The sequence below is a fragment of the Pinus tabuliformis genome, chromosome 5_2 (genome assembly GCF_031772625.1).
Source record: "Pinus tabuliformis cultivar Carrire ecotype Pingquan chromosome 5_2, CPIR1, whole genome shotgun sequence".
Classification (NCBI taxonomy): domain Eukaryota; kingdom Viridiplantae; phylum Streptophyta; class Pinopsida; order Pinales; family Pinaceae; genus Pinus; species Pinus tabuliformis.
The window spans coordinates 547,660,996-547,677,673 of record NC_142306.1 but is presented as its reverse complement, the minus strand read 5'-3'; positions in this window follow the sequence as shown (position 1 = coordinate 547,677,673).

Below are 16,678 nucleotides of genomic sequence, written 5' to 3'. Positions count from 1 at the left end.
CCAATTCCCTTCGGTTGCGCTAGACCTACCAAAAGCAATAAAGAACGCTTTGTTGTGGGCGACCAAGGATGCGCAGTGAATCAAGGACAACAAGATCTTCTGGATCTTGATGGAGATGAACATACACATGGCCATCAATTGCAAACCGTGGTTGTCGCCTACGGTGTTTGCCAACCTGCAAGGTGACATAGAGTTCAAAGCAGATTTTCACCATGTGGCCATCAGGGCGTGGAAGGACCCTATGCAAAAATGGTATGACTTGCCTTACCTCGCAATGGATGATGTCATTGATTCAGTACTTGATCAATGGTCAGCAGAGTGGCACACCACAACAGACTTGGCGGTGGGAGGGAGTAAGTCCACCACGCAGAGAAAGAAGGAGGAGGCCAAGCTAAAGATGACGCAGTTGGCCAAAAGAGAAAGAAGGAGGCCACTGACAAGGCCCATGTGAAGCGTGATGCCACTCAGCAGGCAGAAAAGAAAACAGGAGGAACAGAGCGGGGCTCTGACAAAGGCGCGAGGTCGCCTTCACCTAAGACAGAGGAGGATACGGACGAGTAGACAGAACAACACGATGCAGACCCACAGGGGATGTCCGTCCGCATCAAGTGTCCAAGGGAGCAAAAGAAAGGAGGGTCGAGGAAGAAATCAAAGGCTACTAAAACATCGCTGGACCCAATCACCCTCATCGAGGGTGATTTGCATGACGTCAGTAACACGGTGTAGGATGTCACTGCAGAGGCCCTACAACAGCTTGAGTAGCAGAAACAACTAGTATTGGGGGCTATCTAAACACATATGTAGGAGTTACAAACCTGCGCATTATAGGCTGGCACAGTGTCTACTAACCTTGCTATCGGCACTTCAGAAGCTGTCGAGATGCTGCGCGCGAAGGCCTCCAGCGCGATAGTGTTGCCTGATGGAGCACTGACCATGGAGAATGAAGCTGACAGGCCCACTGTTAGTGCCCTAAAGGGAGTAGGGTTTAATCTGGTAGCGCTCCTTGGTGAAGTGCTCCACCTATTACAGGATGGGGTGAAACTGGTCAACCCAACTGCACATGCAAGAGGCTACTCAAATGTTGGGAGAAAATGCACATTTCTGGAAGGGAGTTGGGCTGGCTGCCCAGAAGATTTGCACAATTTCTGGGTAGAGTAGCTGACTGCTGCCCAGGATTGCGCAAATTCTAGGCTGAGCAACCCTACTAAGAAAAATTACGCAATCTTTTGGATGAAGCCTAAGTGGCATATTTGCGCAATTCTAGAGCCCAGTAGGCTGCCAGACAAAATTGCACAATTTCTGGAGGGAAGGTTGGTTTCCCTCTAGAATTGCACAATTTCTTGAGGGAGTAGCTTAGCCTACAACTGGGCCAAGTCCGGGAGAACAACCTATGAGGGGAGTGCAACAAGCTCTGATGGATAGGCTGTCTTTCTCTAAGAAATTCACTAAGCTTGTGTACTTGACAAAGAAAGACATGCTGTTGTGAAAGGTTGGCAGGGAGGCTTTGAAACAAATCCAAGGAAATATTTTGGAGGGTGGTTGTAGCCGCTACAACACTTGGCGACACACTGGTAGAACTTCAACGCTTTGAATAGACCTTGTTTGTGAAAATCAAGTCTAACACCTCCGGAAGTATTGTTTCATTCTCAACTCGTCTTGGCTTCCACACTACCTTGATTGTAAGATGTAGCATCTACCAAGCTCTTGGTAGATTGACACACAATACAAGCCAAGGCAACACAATTGTTTTGATTAGGGTTGAGGGGTATATTTGTGCACAAGCAGTATAGTTGTCAAAGTCTTAGTTTCATCTCTGGTGTGCTCTACTGACAGCAGGCCTAGACAGTACCCCGGCGGAGTCACATAGGAACACAAGCATGGCTCCACTGCCAGCGAGTCTAGTCAATACCCTAACGGAGTTACTTGCATCACCTCTCTATGCAGGAAGCCTTTCTCTTCTTTTGCTTGATTCATTTTTGAAATTTTTTAAATTTTTGACTTTTCATTTTATTTTTATTTTTATTTTCATAACTCTGCATAGCACTTATTCATTTCAGAGGCGAAATAGCATCCTGACTTATTGAGAGCAGAAGAGGTTGTTCCTGCAAAGAAGTAGTTTATTATACCTCTGATGTGCATGTTAAGGTTTTCCCCCTCACCTTACTCTACTTGACTGAGCTGACAAGGGTTAACCCAAAAACGACCAACTAGAGTAGGTGACACTAGTTAGCGCGCAAGCGTTGTGTTTTCACCAAGGTTCACTTCGAACAATACGTATTTTCCTTCAACATATCATGGAATGAAGGTAACAAGTTCTTCATACAGAGGCATGATGGTAGATAACCAAGTAGTGATAGTTGTACAAGACCTCTTGTACTTTACCTAGCTTGTTTCAAGATTCATACATGGTTTCATGTGAAAATAACCTACGAAAAACAACAAACAAACAAACAACAAAGCAAAGTAGAAGAAGAAGTGAAAGCAAAGGGAGTAAGCTAACAAGCAAGAAGACAAGCAAACAAACAAAGAAAGTAAGCAAACAAGCATGTAAGCAAACATATTGAAAGCAAACACTACTCCTACTCCTAAGCTAACAGTGCTTGGGCCTGGTCACGTGAAGTGATATTTCCAATGCAACCACCAGCGCATTGGTTGACCCATGTTGGTGAAGGCTTGGTCCACAAGCAACCCGTTTTTGTGGACCAACAAGCAAGAAAGATATAACAATGAAGACAAACACACTTCATGTTTCAAAGTTCCCACAAGACATAGGTGAGTGCAAGTACATGACATGTGGTCCGTGGATTTATCACAGTGTTTTGTGACACCATGTGTAGCTTTGAATAATATGCACACTCTTAACTGTGACATGCAAGCAAACGAAAGAAAAAAAGACAACTTGTGTTGTCCACGTGTGCTTGCAATGTAAGATTCCTCCAATGCATGGGAGATGGGATCATGCAGTTCAAGTGGAGGAAGCATGATCTGTGTGTGAGATTAATCTTCAATGCATACATATGAGTGATAAGGAGCCTTGGGTGATTGAACAATTTTCTAATCAAAATTGAAACTAACCTCAGGAGAGTGAGGGCCTGACATAACCATCAACTCGAGCTGAAGTGCCTCAAAAGTCTTGGGTGTTTCAACTTCATCATCAAATAGATCATCATAAACTGGTGGCTTCAAAAAATCAACTGCGATAGAATCATGGTCGTGATCAAATATGGGAGTAAATGGATCACAACAGCCACGATCAGAAAAATCAATGATTTCATCGACATCCTCATGATCTGATGAATCAAACAGAGGGGTAGATGAGAAGCGAAAAAATTCATCCTCTGTGTTTCTCAAAAAGGCAAGTGGAAGATCAAGTGGATTTTCAATTAATAACTCATCCTCTCCATTATCAGATGATGGATTGACATCCGTTGTGTCCTGTGAGTGGTCAACAATGGGTGCATTCGTAAATGAATATACACATGCGAAATCATGGACGACAGGCTCACCAAAGATGTCAGGAAAGAACAGAGGAGGCTCAGATGAAAGGGAGTAATCCTTCGTCGAGTGTTGATGCTCAAGCTTCCAGTCATACTCTTCATGAATGATAGCGCATGATGGTTGTGCAATACCAACTCCTTAAGCGGCTTGATCCTCATTCACAAGTGTAGAGTCTGGAATGGAAGAACACAAGACAGTATCATCCAGAGGATTAGACGAGTATGAAGACTTAGGTTGTGGTACAAAACGCATATGACAACTCGATGGACTCATAACCAAATCTGTGCAAAAATTAAGCAAAGTGATGTTGGGAGGATGTGACAGCTGAACAGATGTGTAAGCATGATCTCCCGCATCACTCTCCAGTGGTGGAGATGTTTGATGAGGGGACGGTAGACAGTCACTTGTGATGGTGACCATCTCTGTCTAAGATCACACAACTCCATCACTGAAGAATATTGAGCGAGGCTTGATTTCAAACTTCTTCTTGGGATGAGCAGATTTCTTAACGCAATACTCGAATCAATCCCAAAGAGAGAAAATTTTCATCTGGCTCTTCAGAGCTTGAAACTGCAAATCATGGAAGTGTTGCCAAAAATCCATAGGCGATTCATGTGGAGCCTTCCATTGTTGTAACATTTTTCGGTCAAGATATTTTGGATCAAAATGACATAAAGTGTCTTCAATGAGATCATAAAAGTTCTTGAGTGAGTGCACACTGTCAGCTGGTAGGTTGCACAGCCACCGATGTGGAGATTCGCAAAGTGTGTACGCAAGCAGCAAACTAGCCTGTTCGTCAGAACATCCATCTTCCTCATGAAGCATGGAAATAAAGTCATGTAAGAACTCAGTCCAGGCCACTTCACCTTCACCATCATACATGTAAGTGGAAAAGTGATCAAACTCCCTCATGATGGTGACATCTTCATGATTCGAAAAACATCGTGGAGGGAAAAGAGTGCAAGAATCCATGATATATGTGTAAAGGTTCAAAACAGGATGAGAGGACACATCTTGTCATCTGGCCCTCCTTCTAGCGCCATAATGTTGATAGTGTTGGACATGCCAACATGTCAGGGGATCTCCCCAGTAATAAGTCTCAATTAAACCTCAGATCATTTGTTATAGGACTCCCAACAGTGGGTCATACGGTATTGACTTGACCGCAATTTCGCACATAGGCAAGTAAGATAACTTTGTTGCAATGGGCCAAGGAAGGTGCATGAGAGGTTCTAACACACTGGGGTTGAGATGAGTGTGCCCCTTGGAAACCTGTGATATCACAGAGTTAAGAAGGGAACACACAAGAAAAGATGCATCACAACATGGAAGGCAAGCTAGCTAGCAATCCAAAGTGATGGTTAAACCAACAACACATTTTAGAAAGATTCATACATGCATACACAGATAGCTATACATGCATGCATAAGAAAACATATACACATATCATTTAGAGTAAACTAGATAGCATAGAATACAATACAACATATGCATGAAACGTGTCGGCTCTTATTATATTAAGAAGTGTAAGTTCCAGTCATACAATACATCCATGTCCAACCGCTAATTCTGACAGCGGAACGTTATAGCCACAACCGCCTGCTCCTCCAAAGAGATGTACTAGCTCTGTGCAATGGACAAGCCAAGGCTCGTTACAATATTGTCCAAGCTTTCTCAAAGATAGTCCTATCGAAAGCTTCACGGACCAAAAGCCTTTATAATGAGTTATGAGGGACTATTTATAGCAAAGGGTGGGGTGACCCTTGACATTCCCCTTTGTGACAGTTCACCTACCCTCATGACTCTTCATCTATTCTAGAACTATTACATCCAACTATTGACACTTGACTTACACTTGACAAGATGTTACATTACAATGCACATGTACCCATGTCAGATAAAATGGCTTGAGCAAGCCATGTCAGATATCACTATGACTCGAACAACTGTTTGAAGACTAGCTCTTTGACATCTTCATTGTGGTTGACAGTAGCGTATTGATGCCAAGATCAGTAGTCCGTGATGGTGTCCTTGTGCTCCAAGGTGACATCTTTTTGGAACCTGACTCTTGCCTCCATAGCATCTGGGTACACTACTCAGGATCCTTTGTCCAACTCGTCTAAAAGCATGTGCATCATTGTCTTCAATGCGGCCGAACCAAAAACATACTTGTGCATGGTGTCTACACTGATGGGAAAGTCTAAGCTAGTGGCTATGCACATCAACTCGTCAAAGTACGAGTCAGAATCTAGTCGAACATGTGCCTTTTTCTTCACCTGGGTGAGATTCCCAATAAATGGGATCGTATGTGTGCGCACCACAACATCCATACTCTTAAATACACATGCATGGGAAATCTATATACTAGTGATGAGCTGTAGGAGCTCTTCATAGTTTTGGATCTGACTCCGAATACATGCCTTCAACTCAACCGATCTGGGCTTCATCATCTTAGACCAGTGAAGTGGGGCTCCCTTGTATCTCATCATCCATGTTTGCATGTGATCAAAAACAGCATGCACGTTTGCCAAGATACATCCTCTTCTAGCACATCGATGCTGCCATCCGTTGAGATGGACGATCGCCTTGTGCACTGTACCAAACTTGGAATATAACACCCACATGACTATTTCAAGGGACAATACTTCATATAGTATTGCCTTCTTCAGTTCTGCTCAGGCGGATGCTGTAACCAACTCTCCTCCTTGCTTGGCCGTCTAAAGATCCTTAGCAATTCGCTCATTCTCAACTATCAGAAAGCGAACACTTGATCTAGTGGCTTTGACATATTCTCTGGTAGCATCAGCCAAGGCATATTCTCATTCTTTAACTTGCGTAGGAGATGTATGATCATCTGTAGTCAACACTCTGTGAGACTGCACAACTCTATGTTGAGACTTGTTGAATGAGATGTTGTGCATCTCTCCTTCCAGATGACCTCCAAGGATCTTAGTGTCTCCTTGGTCACTTGGGAATTTCTCTTCTTCTAGATGCGGTGAAGCAGGTAAGTCGACCTCTTGATGATGAGGCATGAGGTCGACATCTTGTTCTAGCTCTTATCGCACCACATCTGTATCCATTTGTTCAAGTGCTTGCTCTATCTCCTGAGCGAAGTCCTACTCCTATGATGATTCACCCTATATACCTGATGCCAGATATTCTGATGAGTCCACTACCTGTACGGGCACTATTTCATTTGTTTTCACATGTTGTGCCCCTTGTTGATGATGCGCTTCCCTCTCCTATTTGCGCAGCTCTTGTTCCTTTCGGAGTTGCTCCTTCAACTCATGCAACTCCTTCTCTGTTTCCTCCATTCTTCATTTCTCTCTCTTCGTTTGCGCGATTCGCTTGACACGTTGTTGCCTCTTTTCCTCTATAGCCATATATACTTTCTCCACAAGTGGATCTGCTCGAAACTTGTGGCTTTGCTCTTCCTCCATGCGATCGACAATCTTCCTCTTTCCCTTGTCACGCACTAGTATGTTTTCCTCTACTATTGCTGTTACTTCTAGTGCTCTCCGCGATGCTCATTCACGTTGCTTCGCTAACCATTTCACAGTGAAGCCGACCAATTCATTGAGTCTAGAGGAGTTGTGACAATATCTCCATGGGTCCTCCTCCACCCAATGACATGCCCTAAGTATCCAATTGAACTATACTCTCATGCAGTGATCTTTCACAAGACAATGTGGGTCATACGGATTGTAACTTTGGAGGTCGAATGGATACTTCTTCATCTACTCTACTTCGACATCAACATGCTTGAAACTCCATATCTCATATAACCCAATGCGCAACGGAAGAGCGGGCCAAGGTGCCTTCTTCTTCCGGTGCAGCCTAACTGTCAATCCTATCGAGATGTGATATGCTACTTCCTGCATGACAAGTATGTCCAAGACAAACTTCGGTAGAACATGTGGAGGCTTCTCCGCGCTGTACATCCGTATGAAGGTGTCGGATGGTGAGGCATACCAATCAACTATGTCTATCAGTGCCTCCATTGCTTCCTTTGACATGCAAGGTGGATCTTGTTCGAATATCATCTTGTAAACTAGGGTAACAAAATGATCGGACAACCGTGTGATAACTCCTCAGAAGATGCATTCGAAAAACAACTTACAATATGTGTTCACAGTAGTCTCTGCCAATGACCATGCCCACTTCAAGCTCAGGAACTCCTATTAGACACAGATTGCATCCAATATGTAGGCAGACATGTATATTTCTACTTGCATACCTTTGGGCGACTGTTGAGCCCTTTTTACGTATTCCTTCAGTTGATGAGCCAACATGCCAGACCAATTACATGGTTTTCCTTCTCTAGCCAATTGGTCTAGTGCGATCACCCAAGTCTGTGGGAAGGTTTCCGTGCTTTCTTGGCCATACAGTCAAAATGAAAAGATGACCAAGTATTGATATGCCTTTCACAGTATCTTCATCTTGTAGATCTGGTTGGGTGTCATCCTGAATCTAGCTGGATCCTTTACCCAATTCTTCAAAATGTCTCTAGAGTTGGAAGCACTGATGGGTAAGCTGAAGGGAGTCTCCATGATGGTTATAGTCTCTGACATCTGATACATCTCATCATAATCCTGTTCTCAAAAGGTTGCAATCTTCATCCCACTGACACTGCTCAAAGTCATCATCTTGGGATCAGTTGCAAGACGATCCAGTGTATCATGTCCACGCATGGGAATGGGAGGTATCTGCATGCAATCCGGTACAAGCCAGACTTGTGGATGCTCACATATACCTGGCGGTCTTCGAGGACTCCCCTAAAGTGCCTACAAATGCTTCATTGACCTCTTGTCATTTTAGCTTGATGTCCTTGTCTAGAATCATCTTGGTATCTTCATAGATCGGTAGACTTGCAGAAACTCACTCAACCACTGCTCTAGTTGCAATTCTGTCAATGCCCTTTGATCTTGCTCTCTTGGAGGCCATTGATCCTGTACTATTAAGAGTTGGATGAACACTTGAAAGATCTGGAGACAAAGTGACATGCATGGCAAGAAATCTATCAGCGAAAACCAAAGCAAATTCAGGAATGACATAACACCTACCTGGGGATTGATAGGTGGGGATTGCGCAATTTCTTCTAGGAGGATGGGAGACTGGCTGCCAGACTTGCACAATTTTATGGGCCAACAGGCATTGTCTCTCAGAATTGCATAAAGAAAGACTGGAGGACAACTCCTGGGCAGAAATGCGCATTTCTGGAGAGGAAGAAAGAACCTTCCTTCTTTGGATTGTGCAATGTTGTCTTAGTGAGGCAGAGTCTGGGCCAAGGTTGGCCAGACTCACCGACGGGCAATTGAAAGCAAATGTGAAAGTGAATTCATGGTGATACCAAGTGTAAGCAGAGCTGATTGATGGTGCATGGAAATATTGAATGAAAGATTCATAAAACAGAACAACATGCATGTGGGTGAAGCAAGTCGCTGAATCGGCGACTGTTCGTGTAAAACAATTTCATGCATGTGATAGCAGTGAGATAGCAACGAAAACTGAAACGGTGCTAGTACAAGCTAGTATGCATCTAAATGACAAAAATCGTTCAAAGAAATCAGGCAAACAACACTCACACAAGCGAAAACACAAAAAGTGACAGAAATGCTGAAAAAGATAAGTTGAGACCACTTACCCATGAATAGCTGAGCCGGATGTGTCGAAGATTCCTAGATGTGTTGTGGGATGGCATAGCTCCAATATCGATTTGAAAGAATGAGCTCTGATGCATTGAATAAATAAGTTTGAAGCTCATGACATGCATGCCACAAATCTAGGAAAAAACGACACTTGGAGGAAAGATTCTAAAATGATCTTTGCATGTAACCTCTAGCTGCTAAAAATAGCTCCTTGAATCAAGGGATGATTTTTGCATGTTTCCTTTTGCTATTCCAGGAAAAAGCAAGCCATGCATGCAAGTCAAGTTTCCTTGGTCCCGAGTGGAACTGGTCAACCCAACTGCACATGCAAGAGGCTACTCAACTACTCGGAGAAAATGCACATTTCTGGAAGGGAGCTGGGCTGGCTGCCCAGAAGATTTGTGCAATTTTTGGGTAGAACAACTGACTACTGCCTGGGATTGCACAAATTCTGGGCTGAGCAGCCCTACTAGGAAGAATTGTGCAATTTTCTAGATGAAGCATGACAGGCAGATTTGCGCAATTCTGGAGCCCAACAAGCTGCCAGATAGAATTTCGCAATTTCTTGAGGGAAGGTTGGTTGCCCTCCAAAATTACGCAATTTTTTGAGGGAGCAACTCAACCTACAGCTGGGCCAACTCTGAGAGAACAACCTGTGGGGGGAGTGCAACAAGCTCTGATGGACAAGTTGTCTTTCTGCAAGAAAGTCACTAAGCTTTTGTACTTGATGAAGCAAGACATGTTGCTATGAAAGGTTGGTAGGGAGGCTCCAAAACAAAGTTAAGGCAAAATTTTGGAGGTTGGTTGTAGCTACTACAACAGACACATATATTTTATTGTTTATACATATCTATATATATATATATATATATATATATATATATATATATATATATATATATATATAATTCACTTTTTTTAAGTTTTTTAAATTTCTTTTACATTGTCAAGTATTTACATAATAGATAACAAAGATGCCTTGACTAGATCTAGTTTGTCACAATAGAAGCTAGACTATGAAAGTAGATCAGGATGTGAATTTGATTTTATCAAAATATATGGATTGAACTAGGTGATTCCGTGCTTGTGGATAGCATAGTTATAAAATGAGGCTTTAATAATCATACATGTTGAATACAAAGTCTTTAAAACTTGAAATTATAAAACAAAAAATCATGCAAACTGTTGATCTTGTCATTGGTGGCTTTACACCACATCGATGACATGTAGTTATTCGGGTGGAGCCAAATGCGTAATAATTCCCAAGGGTGGCTGTGCTATGATTGTCAGCAGTTCCTCTTCCATTTTCCACAAACTCTTATTCATAATCTGGTATAGAAAGTGGAGATCCTCCATCTAAAGGAGAAGCTCAACTCTGGTGTCGTTTCAGTCAAACAAGATTTTCCCCAAAAAATTATTAATGTGTCAATATAAATCAATTGTATGTAGATATTTGTTTCTACGGGCTCTTGAAGTACCCATATCTAACAGCTAGTTCTAAACTTTTTCCAAAACTTCAGAATCATACATTTCATGCGTCTCATTGACCAATTCCTACTCCATGTCGGATAAAACTTGTTGTGCCACAAGAGGAATCTGTTCTCTATATTTACCTGTAGACGATTGGGCCTAGGCTCTGGCTCGTGAGTTGCTTGCTAGCCCACAACCCCCTCCACGTCTCCTTGAGCATGCCCTTCCTCTGGGCATTGCTGATAAAATAGAGTCTAAACCAAATGAAGCAAAGCTACCACTAAGACAAATTTGAATGGTCAAGAGCATGATGGGCTAGGAGGAAGGGGAGGAAACTACAAAAGGGCTCCAGAAAACAAGACTACCAATGAAAGACTACTAATAAGATGTAACACCCTCCTCCCACATTTACCCAAGTTAACTGGTTTGTTGGGGTAAACATGTGATGAGAGGCTACTATGATGTGATTCAACTCCCCATGTATATTTGAGGAAGTGGAACCGACAAAACCAAACCAATATGACCTTCCACACCTGCTAAAAAACCTTCATGAGCCAACCAACCCTTCTAGGTAACTAACCCCTGAGACAACTTGACATTTCATTGATTTGGACCCCTAGTCGCTCCCATGACAAACCATGCATGCAACTGAGGTCTTCCAATTACTCCCACAGCATGGCATGCCAGCGACTATAGAAATTTTCAACTAGTTCTGAACCAACGACCCCATATTCTATGCCACTTTTTTAGGGCCAGGACTCAGGCCACTGCCCAAAACTTCATGAAACTTCCATAAATTATAAATTACATTGGAACAAAGGTACTAATGCAATCACTAAAACAAGTACTTGATCTGACCCCTACTAGCCATGACAGGAATTTCGTCAAACATGTCACAAATATGTAATCTCCAAGTCATAACAATAGATCTGAGCATAAGGGTCTATACTTATCTGAGATTCATAAAGAAACATTGCTGCCATATCACAATAGTTGCATTATCATCTATTAGGTCATGTATTCATTGCACTTTCATTATTGATCGAAACATGATGAAAGCCATACATCAAGTTTGTCATAAAACATGTGCATAACCAACATATAACTAACAAAAATAACAAGGATATAACAACCATAAGATCCACTATAAGGCAGTACATTTACACATGAAATACCAAGGAGAAGGAGCTCTTATTAATGAATGCATAACCCAACTAAGCTTGGGACTTCCACAAACCACCCAACCATAGATTGGCTAAACCAAATCTTTTTTTTAGCCAATCACCCTCGTGCCATATTCCAAGCATGAATGTGGGAGTCACAACAAAACCAACTAGGGCTTCCTCAGGTTTTACTGCAATCCCTACCGAATCACTAGACCTGAACCCTCATCAATACAACCAGGCTTTACCGCTATCACCACCGGATCACTAGGCTCTAAACAAGCATGGATGCCTCAGGATTTCTCCACCTACACCGTGAGGAATTTAGATGTCTCCTAGTCTCTAAGATTTACCGTATATCCTGCCATTCACCAGTCGAGGATTCCTAGGCCTAATCGAGACTCCAATCTTTAGGCTTTACTGTATATCCCGCCATTCACCGGTCGAGGATTCCTAGGCCTGATCGAGACTCCACCCTCCAAGATTTACCGTATATCCCGTCATTCATCGGTCGAGGATTCCTAGGCCTGATTGAGGGCACACACGTCTAAAATTTACCATATATCTTGTCATTCATCGATCGAGGATTCCTAGGCCTACCAAGATACACAAAATATGGCTTTACCACAATCCCACCTTCTCCGATCCAGGGATTCAAAGGCCTTGTGTTATTTTTCAAAGACCACCTCTCTCAGCTTCGATACCATCCGACAATCCAGCTCAATCAAGTAAGAGAAACCACCATCACATCATGGCTATCTAGAAATGGCAAGGCAAGGATGAAAATCACTGTCACACCTGGAAAAACTCATGCCAATGACAATAAGAGAACCAAGAACACACATGCAAATCGATACCTGCAAGTAATCCCGCTGTAGCTACTTGATCCTGCTCTTCCGTACTTGATCTTTGCTTCCCTTTGCCTTCTTTATCCTTCCTTTTATTTTCTTGATCCAATGTTGAATTGCTCCAAGAAAACTCGAAGTGTCCAAGAGTGTGAGAGAGAGAGAACACAGAGAGAGCTTCACCATAGAACTGTCAAAAGCCACCATCTAATCCTCATAAGCCTTTTTTTATCAATGAGGCCTCTATTTTCTTTATTTTCCATTATTTTCCTTCATTTTCCTCCTCACATGCAACCTATGACCTTACATCTTCCTTTTCTCCTAATTTCTATTTTTTCATAAATAAAATTCCAATTAACGCCTCTTGCCTTTTCAAAGCCTTTGTCATTGCCTTTTCCAATTTCCTTTAGCCATAATAACCGAAATGAACACCCACTAGGATGTTTTTCTCAACACTAAGCTTGGAATAGGTGTCTCATGACCTTAGTCTTATATTTTTTTTACATGATTTTTTTGCGAGGATTGTTACATAAGACTAGTAAGACCACTAGTGAAAGTTGTGAGAGCACAGTGGTTGACCAAAAATTGAAAAACGATGAAGAAACCAAATGAAACTGTGATCGAATACATAAGCATATCGAAATGAAGGTGGTGGGAGAATCATCGTTCTAGAAGGCACACCCCACTGAGAATCAAGTCACTAAGCTTAGCAAAAAATGACCATTGGAAATTCGCAAGAAAAAGCTTTAAAAGTCAAGGGACTAGGGCAGAAAGGCATGGTTCTTGTAATTGATGTGAAACCAAATTTCCCTTCAGAGAACTTTTTCCCTCCGAGGTTTTGAATTCACTAGGTGAAACGAAATCACTGTTGCCTATATAGGTTCTAAACATTCCAAGTGACCTACTAAAAATCTTATTACATTGAATTATGTCCTCCATTCTCAATTGCATTGAGTAAATGCTTGAGACGAAATCATTACTCAAGCATCTGTGTCATCAAGCATCTGTGTCATGTGAATGAAATCAATGTCAAAATCTTGCACTCTACAATCGTTCTCACCCAAAGCCATCAAAACCACCTTAGCTAATGAATGTCCTACATGGTCCATAACATGAGTAACTCTGTAAATGCACCCATTATGATTATAGAATATTATGGCAGTACATTATGTATCCACATATATCACCTCATCGAGGTAATCATTAAATCCACTTATACTGTTACATCTCAAATTAATTTACAAATTAAAAAACCGTTAGATCAATTATAATATATACAACCGTTACTTTTGTGTTTTCTATTCCTATGTTGCTCTAATCCTACACATGATGGGTGTATTTTGTTCCTCGTACATTGCTCGTAGGGGAGGATCGACTCAACTTTCAAACAGGACTTAGCATTCACAAACAATTTGAAATTGTTGGAGTACCTTCTAGCTATTAATAAATAAAGGCATTGAAATGCAAGCGCAATAGTTTAAAAGTAATAATACGTAAACTTAAACCAATATATTTCAAAACAACCCATATTTTTCGGTGACAATGTCACTTCCATAAATACATAAAACGATAATTGGATTATGAGTTGTAAAGAGGTGGAGGCATTTTATTTTTCGAGACAACTACTCTTCTTTGCCAATCATATCAACCACTTAAAAGGGTGATCTAGTGATCTTGGGTTAGGTGAGAGGTTTTTAGTTTTTTTAATTAATTATATGTTTTTTAAATATTTAGGAATGATTTAAGTGTTTTAAATTTAAAATAGTCAAATATCTAATAAATTTGATTATTACAAGTTTAACTAACCTTTGCATATTAATTTTTTTATTTAATAGAATAAAATATCGAGAGTTTTTTTAATTTTATTTTTTTTCTTCTTTTATATATAGATATTGTCTAACTATTATATGTTTTGGAGTTTTTGGTTAAAATTCGACAATTTTTTTGGTCAAATTTTGATCTTTGTTGCTTAAACTAGGTTTTTGACTACATATATGAATTTAACACTCTGGAAAACTCCTAGGACACTCAAATTGTGGAGAGTTCACAACTCAAACTTGTCATTCCAATAAATTTTTGTTGAATTTTGAGCAAATTAGATAAGAAAATATGTCGAAAAAACCTCTAAAATGTATAATAGATAGACTATATATATATATGGATGGCAAAGTTCACCACTTAAAAGTTAATCACAAAAATGTTTATATATATATATATATGGCAAAGTTCACCACTTAAAAGTTAATCACAAAAATGTTTCTTATATAGAAACAAAAACTACTAGAACTAGTTTAACTATAAGACATTTTTTCCATTTTTATTAAAATCCAATGATACAATTTTTCGCAAGATCATTAATTTTAGTTATTTAAGATATGTTTTAGAATGCATAAATAGATTTAGTACCTGAAATCCCTTAGGGCGCTCAAATTCTGCAAATTACATAATCTCCCAAGAAATCTTATCAAATTTCGAACAGAAATTAACCAACAAATGGAAAAAATGTTTAGTAGTTAGAATCTTTATTTTTGAAGTGAAAATTTTAACAACTCCCTACTTTCATTGACTCAAATTCAATAGCTCTTCTTCTTTTTTTTGTCCAAAGGAAAAATCACCGTTTCTATACAAATAATGAATTGAAGCAATACTTTTTAGGTGTGTACTACACTTACAAAAGTAGTATTACATAATAAAATGTGATTCATTTATTTCTCTTTGAAAAATAATCCTCAATCGTACCCTTTTCCCTTTCTTCTTTTTAACTTTATGCTACCCCCTTGAAGAAGGGTCGATAGTCACTAACTATAAATTAGAAGTTGAAAAGTTAGGATTTGTAAAAGGAACCACTATCTTATTAGAATAAAAGGTGTCAAATTTGTGAAGTCTCTTTATTCCCCCTTAAGGGACTTCATATACTACAACCACCCATAAAGAAGTTAAAACCCTGATATTCATGTCTAATTCTTCATTCTTTGAGGGAGGATAGGGTTCCTCATTTGACACTTCTAGAAACATAATGTTCTTCTTTGAAACAATGGTTTATTGATCAACTATAGAGTAATCATTTTCATTGTCAAATAAAGTTGCTCAAGTGCTTGCCAAATTTTTGGTTTAGATTTGCCTTTTAATCCTTATTAAATAGGCACATGCTCAAGAAAAAGAAACTTGGAGATGCCTAGTTTATTGCAAGGTCAACCCTTAACATTGATATTCTTGTAATCAAGGCGCTAAACCTGTCTAATTTTTTCCCATTGTAAGACCATCTTGCCAAAGGAACCTAGTTAATGTCATTCTCAATAAATAATCTAGCATATGTGAATAAACTCATCTTATTAGATCTAGATCTATTTTTATTTAACTACCGAAAGTATTATCAATATCTTTAAAGTTTAATTACTTCAAAAAATGAAGGGAGGAATTTGGAGGCTTGACCCAAATTGACATTTTTATTGTAGACATAATAAAAGAACCAAAAGTAGGAAATAATGGGGTAACACAAAGACATGCTTTGCCCCAAAACTAGAGGCTCTCCTTTAAAACTTTCTAGTAATCAATAGGGTTTGAAAGCTGGAAAAAAAAAAAAAACCCTTGCAACTAACATAAACCTCACAATGCTTTATCAAGGTTAAACATTGGTACAATTTTGAAGAAAAGCCATAATTTTGTTGTTGTATATTATCAAAAAAAAAATTTAATAAAGATAAATCTATAATATCTAAATCATAAACCTCTAATTTCAACACCCTTTTAGATTTCTCAATAATATATGCACTAGCCAGAGAAGCGTAAGAATGAAGGTTCTCCATTACTCAGCACTCTATTTTTTCCCAATATTCACCACTCTATAATACAAGAGGACAACCGAAATGAGATTTGAATCTTTACCAATTATATATATATATATATGGGGTCAACAAATTATTTACCTTTATAAAGAAGTCATTACTTGTTCTTCGATTACCTTCATAAAGAATCATTACTTGTTCATTGAGATATATTATATGAATGCTAGTTTGTGTTTAATAAGGATCATATAAATAGAGGAATGAATCCA